The sequence below is a fragment of the Limulus polyphemus genome, unplaced genomic scaffold, assembly GCF_000517525.1.
Source record: "Limulus polyphemus unplaced genomic scaffold, Limulus_polyphemus-2.1.2 Scaffold1546, whole genome shotgun sequence".
Lineage (NCBI taxonomy): Eukaryota > Metazoa > Arthropoda > Merostomata > Xiphosura > Limulidae > Limulus > Limulus polyphemus.
In genome coordinates this window covers 34353-44326 of record NW_013667156.1, presented here as the reverse complement: position 1 = coordinate 44326, position 9974 = coordinate 34353, and the positions used below count along the sequence as shown (strand labels likewise).

Genomic DNA, 9974 nt, shown 5'->3' with positions numbered 1-9974 from the left:
AGCTTTGTGCGAAATTCAAAACAAAAAACAATGCACAGCAAACAGTTTTATGACTTGGATTGTAAAATGTAAACATGTCATTATGGTTAATATCAATGTTCATTACCTATGATATTTTACAGTGTTACCACAGAGACTCGTCCATTTATTGCTGTATAGGTTCCACAAATTCTATAAAGTATCAAAATTATGAAAAAGTGTCACTAACCACTACATATTTTTCTATAATACCTCCCCCCACACACACGCACATACCTTGAGACTAATTTTTATCACTTTTTGATTTTTGATCTCATTAGGTTATTAGTATAAATGACAAGTACCTTTAGTATATCATAGGACTATGAATGTGTTTTTCTTTAATAATGCATATTGTAACAAAGAAAAAGGTTTTCATGAACTGGTATATGGTGGAACTAGTTGTTTAGTGTCGAGATAAATTTAATTGATGCCCCAGGAGAGACCACTGAACCACCTGATGAGGATTATCCCATAGCCACCCTGGTCTTGTATATATTGCGAACAATAATTTGAAATAGCACACTTAATAAAGTAAAAATATATCACAAACAAAAGTTGTTTTTTAAATGCTGCACTACATTTGTCCTCATCAAACATAATAACTCAACCACTCGTAAGTAGCCATGTTTTTTTTTACAAACAAATCGATTTACGTCTTTATTTGCTTGATAATTCAGGTAGCTTTGAGTATTGTATGTATAGAATTTATTTGTTGCACGTGATTTTAAACTGCTTGGTATATCCCCTCACAATTCACAATGAACTCGCTCATGATTTGGTTGGTCAAGGTCACAAACTTGACAAACAATTCAAGGTAAAGAAGCACTTCTGGGAGTCACAGTCTGGATCTACTAGTCATTTCATTATCACCTTCTAGTGAGAAAAGAAAACATGCAACAAGAAGATAATTAAAAAACACCATTCTTATAACTAACTTTATATTTCTACTATAATGGTTATTTTTTCTTATTAAACCTTTCAAACTAATATATTGATCCTGATAAATTAAATCATAATAACTTGAAAATTAGTGAAATCAATTCTTTTTCAATGGCAAATTGTTTTTGATTGCAGTGCGTTCTTAACTTTGTTTTAGTGAGCTCTTAGAATAATAGTTTGAGGCATATTTCAGTTTCATACTTCAAGATTGAATAATTAACAACTTAGTTAATAATAGAAATACATAATTTTCTCAAACGAACATTTCACTCTAACTTTTCCAAGATTTTAACATATTTTTCAGTGTTCGAGAGCTTAAAGTAATAGTGGTTTAAGAGTCTAAATCATTTTTTAGCTTAATGTATCTGTTTTTCATGTATGATAAGTTCATCAAATTATATCAAAGAGCCTATAGAAATCCTAACATTAATAAAAATAGCCATTTCAAATTTAGACTTCATTACTCAAATTATAGTTAATATTTTTACTAAAAACAAGCAAACCAATTAAAATCGTACAAGAGCGAAAGAGGACTTTAGCAAAAATATATATTCATATTTCTTCAAGAGACGCGGTTTGGACTGTTGACACCATATCTCGTTAATTGTGTATGAGATTGTTTACTGATAATGTTGTGGGAACGGAAGACAGTGGTTGAGTCACTGGTCACTTATGTGTCCAGGAAGAGCGTGTTCTACATGGTTGCATTTCGCCTGATCCCTGGATAAAAGAATCTCTTTTTGTCTCAGTTTCCAAAAACGTTCTCTCTCTTTTTGTTTTCAGTGTCTTTCTTTTATCCTAAATTTTTCATCTCAAAATTATTCGCACGCAGTTGTTTCATTTGGTAGTGTCTAACATGCTTATAAGGAACATATACAACATTGTGCCAATAATAATAACATGGAGAATATTTTACATTAAAGTGATGGCAAATTTTTACAGATATTTTAAGACACAAAAGTTAAGAGACGAGGAAATATTGCTTGTTTTGGTAGAAAGGAAAAAAACTTATAATAAAATTTTGTTTTTATTGCAATATAGTCTCAACAGTTCGTTTATGAATCACCTCGAAATAATTTACTTTAATATTTTTTTTTGTTGTTAAATTGCCTGGAGTGATTTAGTTGTTTACTTCTGTATTGGAACTGGGCGTGACCTAGTGCTTAACGTTGCCGGACTGTGAATCCGAGTCTATGGTTCGTAACCTTTTGCCGCAAAATCGCGCTCCGCATCTTGGGTGCGTTTAAGAGAGAAGATCAAATCCTACTATTCAATTAAAGTAGCCCATGAGTTGGAGGTGGGTTCTGTTACTAGCTAGTTGCCTTATCTCTTGTTTATTAATTCAAAATTAAGGACGGCAAGTTCAGAGAGCTCTTGTGTAACGTTGCGCAAATAACCAATATAAACAAACAAACTTCTACACTTACAGAGAGCATTAATTTTACCGACAACTTCTGCCTTTTAATATAGAAGTCTGTATTTAACTTCAGATTTATTATTGTAACTAAAATAATACTTGGTATGTCATAACATAATTACATCCGTCCCTTCTCTAACTTATTTAAGTTTATTTATTTTTCTGTCACATATAATTTTGGAATTTTTCATATCGCACTGATCCAAACTCTTTCATAAGAATTAAACAGCCGATTTAAATTTTTCTAGGAATCAGAGTTTCTTTTATTAGTTTTCAAGTGAAATGAAGTATTGAAAATAAAAATGGAAAAATAAACCTCCAGGTAAATACCACAAAGAAGGAGAGTGATCATGTTACTGCAATATAAAAACAGAATACATCACCCACCCACCCCAACAGATGATGATAAACTTCTGTATTTACAACATCTTCACTTACATTTATACAGAGTTGGCCAACAAAACTTTTACTATACGTTCGGTTATCCTTGGTGGTTAGGGCGCTCGACTCGCAATCTGCGGGTTTGAATTCCCGTCCCACCAAACATGCTCGCCCTTTTAGCCGTTATAATGTTACGGTCAATCCCACTATTTGTTGATAAAAGAGTAGCCCAAGAGTTGGCGATGGGTGGTGATGACTAGCTGCCCTTCCTCTAGTCTTTCACTACTAAATTAAGGACGGCTAGCGCAGATAGCCCTCGTGTAGCTTTGTGCGAACTTCCAAACCAATTTGTTTGTTTTGAAGTTAAGTACAAAGCTACACAATGGACTATCGGTGCTCTGCCCACCACGGGTATCGAAACCCGGTTTCTAGCACTGTAAGTCCGCAGACACACCGCTGTGCCACTGGGGGGTAACCAAACCAAGTTAATTATCCTTACGGTAAAGATATCAACAGTAAGAACTTCTGTGTAAGATTATTTCTCTCCCTGTTTGTTAACTTAGACGTCTAAGTAGAAGAGTGTGGATAATCGACTTATCACACGACATACTTCCTGTTGCATGTATGTAACTTATGTGAGAATTGTGGAGTATCGACTTATCACACGACATACTTCCTGTTGTATGTATGTAACTTTGGTGAGAATTGTGGAGTATCTGTAGAATCGACTTATCACACGACATACTTCCTGTTGCGTGTATGTAACTTAGGTGAGAATTGTGAAGTATCTGGAGAATTGACTTATCACACGACATACTTCCTGTTGTACGTATGTAATTTATGTGAGAATTGTGAAGTATCTGGAGAATTGACTTATCACACGACATACTTCCTGTTGTACGTATGTAACTTAGGTGAGAATTGTGAAGTATCTGGAGAATCGACTTATCATTAGACATACTTCCTGTTGCATGTATGTAACGTGTGTAAACAGTGTTGAGTATGTGAAGAACCGAGACTTCTGTGCTCAGGTCAATGTTACTCTCATTTTTTTATTAGTTTCTTTACGATACTTAATCTTCTACTGTGATTATAGTCTTCAGTATTCATATCTCACTTTTAAGGGTTATAATTCTTCGTAAAGGGTCGTTCATTTTTGTAGATCACTTTTTTTTCTTTTCTGAAAAAATCTTACGAAAACTCGTGTTTTACATGAAACATCGTGACGCTGTTGCGTCGGCCTGTAAAACATGTTCTGTGAATAAATAGACGAAGTTATGTCTTATATAACTTTCACAGTTGCAACACTAATGTTCAAATACATAAATTTATAAAATTGTGACATTTCCCGTCGGTACCACATAAACAGCAAAGCTTCGAGCACGATACTTATGTCAGACACAAAAACTTCGTGAGTACATACTTTGTTTTTACCACGCGATTTCGTGAACTTCTTTATCGCCGTGGAATTACTTTTAGTGTATATAAACATCACTGTATGATTAAACAATGATGAAGAGAAAGATGCGATTTCGACAAATACAAATAACTGTGAAAAGTACGCATTTGTGTTTCTGTTGAAATAACTCCAAAAACATGGCTCTTATCTCAAAGAAGGTTCAGGCGTGGCTTAGTGGATAGCATGCTCGAACAGTCAATCCCAGGGTTCGCGATCTGTGGTCCGCACTTTGGAGCCGTCTATGCGCTATAAGAGTGACAATCAAATCCCACAATCCCAAGAGTTGACGATAGATGCTATTAGTTCAACATTATGGACGGCTATGCGCAGATAGCCCTTTGTGTAGCTTTGCGTGAAAATATTGGAAAAAAACCTCAAATAATACGCGCTCTTCTTTTTGTCAGTAACTATGTCTCAATAGCTTAAATATCAAGTTTCTTCACCCTGCTTATCACTAATTATATCGGTAGCAATAGCTTTGTGTTAGGAATCTGGCGATTCTCTTTATTAGATTGTTTATACTTGTAGCTGGGAGTATATTTTGTGGAAATCATAATTTTAACTATTTCTGTGACAAATCCAATATTCCCACTGAAAATGTCGTTCTTTTTTCTATATCCAACAGTTTTACCGTAACGTTTTTTTAATGTATATTCAACGACGGTGTTGTGACGTAGTCTGTTGTATTTTTTAATTATCCATCAATTATGCCACGAGTTTTTAATATATTCAACAGCACTACAGTATTTTTTTTTCATTTGCCTACCAGTTTTTATTGTTTCCATCAACCTTGCCGTAACATTGTTTTATTGTATCCAACAGTTGTTTCGTGACATTGTTTTTGCGTTTTTCAACAGTCTAGCAATTTCGTTTTTTTTACTTTATCCATCAGTTGTGCCGTGATATTGTTTATTATTATTATTGTACCGAACAGTAATGTCATGGCATTGTTCTTTTTATTCAACAGTAGTGTCGTGGCATCGTTTTTATTATATCCAACAGTAGTGTAGTGGCATTATTTTAATTCTATCCAACAATAGTGTAGTGGCATTATTTTAATTCTATCCAACAGTAGTGTCGTGGCATCGTTTTTATTATATCCAAGAGTAGTGTCGTGGCACTATTTTTATTATATTCAACAGTAGTGTCGTGGCATCGTTTTTATTATATCCAAGAGTAGTGTCGTGGCACTATTTTATTATATTCAACAGTAGTGTCGTGGCATCGTTTTTATTATAGCCAACGATAGTGGTATGGCATTATTTTTATTGTATCCAACAGTAGTGTCATGGCATTATTTTTATTATATTCAACAGTGGTGTCATGGCATTATTTTTATTATATCCAACAATTGTGTCATAAGATTTTTACTACATCTAACAGTTGTGTTGTGAGATTGTGTCACATCCAACAATCATTTCGTGTCAGTATTTCTTAATCACATTCAATAACATTGAAGATGGGATTTTCTCTCCCGTATTTAAAAGTCGTGTTGAGAAAAGAGGTTTTTTTTTATCCATATATTTAAAATTCATACTCTCACTTTTTTTCCAGTCGTGCTATCACAGTACCTTTACCTAATTACAACAGTGGCGTTGTAACACGACGTCTTTACCTAAATTTATTTATATGCAACGGTCATGCTATCCATGCCAGAGCCGTTGCAGTAACACATACAAGGAAGGAAAAGTTGATAAGAAATATAATAAGCGTACAGGACAAGGGTCATTTTCTTCCTGACGTTCTCACGGACTGGGGTTTACTGGTGCAGGTGAATGATTTCCCACGACATCTGATCTTGTCACGCTCTAGTGTTGCTGTTTTGCTCCACAACATTTAACAAAACCAGATTCCAGCAAGATAGATAAATCCACAATAGAACCGAGACGTTATGGTAGAAAGCTAACCAGGTGTCACTTATCAGAACGTACTGCTAGAATACCTGGCTTGATGAAAGTTGTGTTGTGTGTGTGTGTGATACACGATGTTGCTTAAGAGTGAAAGTTTTGGTTTCGATGAACTTTAACATCACGCACGTTTACTCTGCTAGAGAACAGATCATAAAGGATATTTACTAAAAAGTAAAATAATAAAAGTTACTATCTGAAAGAAAAACAACTGTAAAATATATGTATTTTAAGTTCAATATAAAGATCTAAATTATTATCAATTTTTAAAGTGTGTACAATTTTATGTAAGACAAACAATTACACCAGAACTAAATTAACAAGAATTTGTTAAAAATTAGACTTATATGTAAAATACAGAATGGTCCAAAATTATCTTCCATATTTAAAAAGTAAATTACTAAGGAAATACAATCATGCAGTTTACAACATCTTGTAACCCAACTCAAACATATCTTATTGTCATGTTATTTTTTTTTTTACTTCCAGTGAGTAGCGTTACCCCTTAAAATGACAACCATGAAAGAAAAGGCTCAATGCATCGTTTGGCTTGCAGAGACCAAGTCGTTGACTGTGGTGCAACGTAATTACAGATGCCATTACAGGAAAGAAGTATGGGGGTATGTTAAGGATATCGTCTATCGCACACCTATAGCAAATTTCAAGGAGCTAAAGACCAGGATAACGGATGCAATCGCTTCCATAACTGTGGGCATGTTTCAGTGAACGTAGACTGAAATCGAATATCGGTAAGAAGTGCTGAGAGTCACTACTGGTGCACACGTAGAAGTTTGATAATATGTCAATAAAAATTGAGTTTAGCTACAAGATGTTGAAAACTGCATGGTTGTATTTCCTTAGTTAGTTGATTATTAAATGTTAAAATAGGAAAATAATTTTGGGCCACCCTGTATATTCAATAACAAATTTTAACTTTCTTTAAAAAAACCTGAACATTAAGAAAACTTAGACGTAATAACAGAGAAAACAAAATATAAATAAATTCAAAGATAAAGAAATAACCTTATAAAGAATTAATGGTGGTGAATGAAATTGTTGCTATCCTCTTACGAGATAAGTATAACAACAGTAACAATACAAACTGGTATAAGTGAAGAGTGAGAATATATTTCTCGATAGTAATAGAACACTAAGCTAAGAGTAAATACATAAACAAAATAAACCCAGACATCAATATCCACTTACAGCAAGTATACAATAAATAATTCATCATGTCGCATCACATACTCCATGTGTGGTATGTATTAACAGCTTATTTTCCTTTTTATTTATAGTATGAGTTAGTTGTAAGAACTAAGATCACATACTTAACAAATAAATTATTCAAGAGACTTGACATATATATAGAAGCATAAATTGGTTGGAACGATTAGAATAAATCAGAAGTTTGTAACACTTGATGTGCAAGTAAAGGGAAAAACATTAATCTGAAATTTTAAATAAAGTTTGAAAGGAAATGAAAAATCTGAAAACTTTCGAGTTTGTTTGAGCACAAACCTGTTTAATGGGCTAGTTGCATAGTGCCCACTGCAGGTAGGGGTAAATAAATTCCATAGTTCTTAAAAAAAGTAGACTATCTAAGTATGAGTGCAAAAGCACAATGCATTCTAAACTTTAAATATTTGAGACCAAGTTGTTCATATTACATATTTACATGTCATCAAAAAACTGGATCCGGTAGTTATTCAAAGGCAAACGGAAAAGCGATGCCGATACTTACGTCAAGAAATATGGTAGTTGTAATCCCTTAAACTGAAAAACGACAAATTTGTGCAATGATATTTAGACCACTAAAAAGGAAAGAAAGGAGTTACCTTGAAACCTTTAAACTGCTGGCAAGAAATAAACGACACTTCATCTGGAAAGCGAAACTGTTTAAATAAAAATAATGTAAAATAAGTTAATTTAATGTAATACTTAATAAGTATTGTTAAAGACACGAGGAAAAAAATATTAATAACTTGCTTTTCCTAAACTTCATTTCGATATTTTATACTTGAACGGTAGTTTATGCGACACATGAGGTCAGGTCAGTTTGGTTTGTCTGAATTTCGCGCAAAGCTACACGTGGGCTATCTACGCTAGCCGTCCCTAATTTAGCAGTGAAAAGCTAAAGGGTCATCACCACCAACTCTTGGGCTACTCTTTTACCAATGAATAGTGGGATGGCCCGTCACAATATAACGCTCCCACGACTGAAAGGGCGAGCATGTTTGATGGGATTGGGGAGGGCGAACCCTCTACCCGCAGTTTGCAAGCTGAGCGCCTTAATAACTTGGCCATGCTCAGAAAAAGGGCAACACCTGCCGCCTATGCAGAACATCTGAACCGAGTGTTGGGACTGAATGCACAGTTATAGCACCACCGCAGCTAAAAGTATGGAGCGTGTTCAGCGACATAACACGGCTCAAATCTTGAGCCTTCAGTTCCCTAGCTCGGAACGCTAACAGGCCACGCCCGGTCATGTGTCTTTTTACAATCATACATTAGCTCTTATACTTCTTAGTAACCAATTTGTAACTGAACAATCCACATTTAACAAAATGCACTTGTGTCTGACATAGTATTCTAATAGCATAATTATGTTATCGTCTTTGACACTAATGGAGACCTGCAAAACATTTGCGATGAAATTAGTATCTTTATTGCAACAGTACTTCTTTAAATACAGAATTTCTGGAATAAAACAAAATAATTCTAATCGCAGACACTGAAATCTATAAGTCCACTTATCTTAGGCCTGACATTAGTGAAGCCTTTATTAAGTACGGCCTATATTCGATAAAGAGATAAATTAGCACTGTCAATTGTTTTGTTTTAATTTAGTTAGGGCTAAACTTTACCGTATATAACACCATCAATAAATAAACCGATATTATTATTATGCTACGACCTAACGTTATACCTTTTTAAAAACTTTGATGAACTTTTAATTTGTTGTTGTACAAAATGTCTACCAAAGTATATTTACATTTATCTTTTGTTTACCTCCGTTGAAATACAGGACAGACAAAAACTGAGTATTATTATAATATATTTATATCTTTTAAATACGTACACACAACAGTACATTTTTCTCACATCCTTACAAACATCTTTTTTTCGATCTCTTCCTTTAAAAATTCCTCTCATTTCTTCTTAACTAGTTTACCACTTTTACGACGTGAGCCTATCCTACTTCAATAATTAGTTAACGTAACTACGTGAACCTATCCTATTTCAATACTTAGTTAACGTGACTATTTGAACCTATATTCGTTAAATACTTGGTTAACAAATAAACTTAGTATTCCGAAAACTATTTCTAACTATTTCGGAATACTAACTTTATTTATTGGATCTGCTATTGTGTGGCAATATAATGTGAAGAACTGAATAGTGGCCAATGACACGTTTTCTTCACTTCACCTATCCAGTGTATAGGTTTTTTTCATAGTGACTACTAAGCACGTTCACACCAACAGTATGTTCAATATTTGGGTAACGTGACTGTATAAACCTATGCTACATCATTACTAAATTAACATGACTATATGAACCTACACTACTTCAAAATTCAGCAGCTAGCATGACTATATGAACCTACATTACTTCAATACTCAGTTAGCATGACTATATGAACCTACACTACTTCGATACTCAGTTAGCATGACTATATGAACCTACATTAATTCGATACTCAGCTAACGTGACTGTATGAACCTACATTACTTCAAAACTCAGCTAACGTGACTGTATGAACCTACATTACTTCAATACTCAGCTAGCATGACTATATGAACCTACACTACTTCGATACTCAGCTAACGTGACTGTATGAACCTACATT

The 9974-nt window shown here is 34.0% G+C and overlaps 1 long non-coding RNA gene across 1 annotated transcript in view; it reads right to left on the bottom strand.

Moving 5' to 3' along the window:
* Positions 1-596: 596 nt before the first annotated feature.
* LOC111086912 overlaps positions 597-9974 on the bottom strand; it is a 16932-nt gene continuing 7554 nt past the window's right edge. Inside the window, exons 2-3 of the long non-coding RNA XR_002611625.1 lie at positions 7960-8016; positions 597-894 (exon numbers count right to left, since the gene is read on the bottom strand). This is a non-coding gene — a long non-coding RNA (uncharacterized LOC111086912). The remainder of the gene's footprint in view (positions 895-7959; positions 8017-9974) is intronic.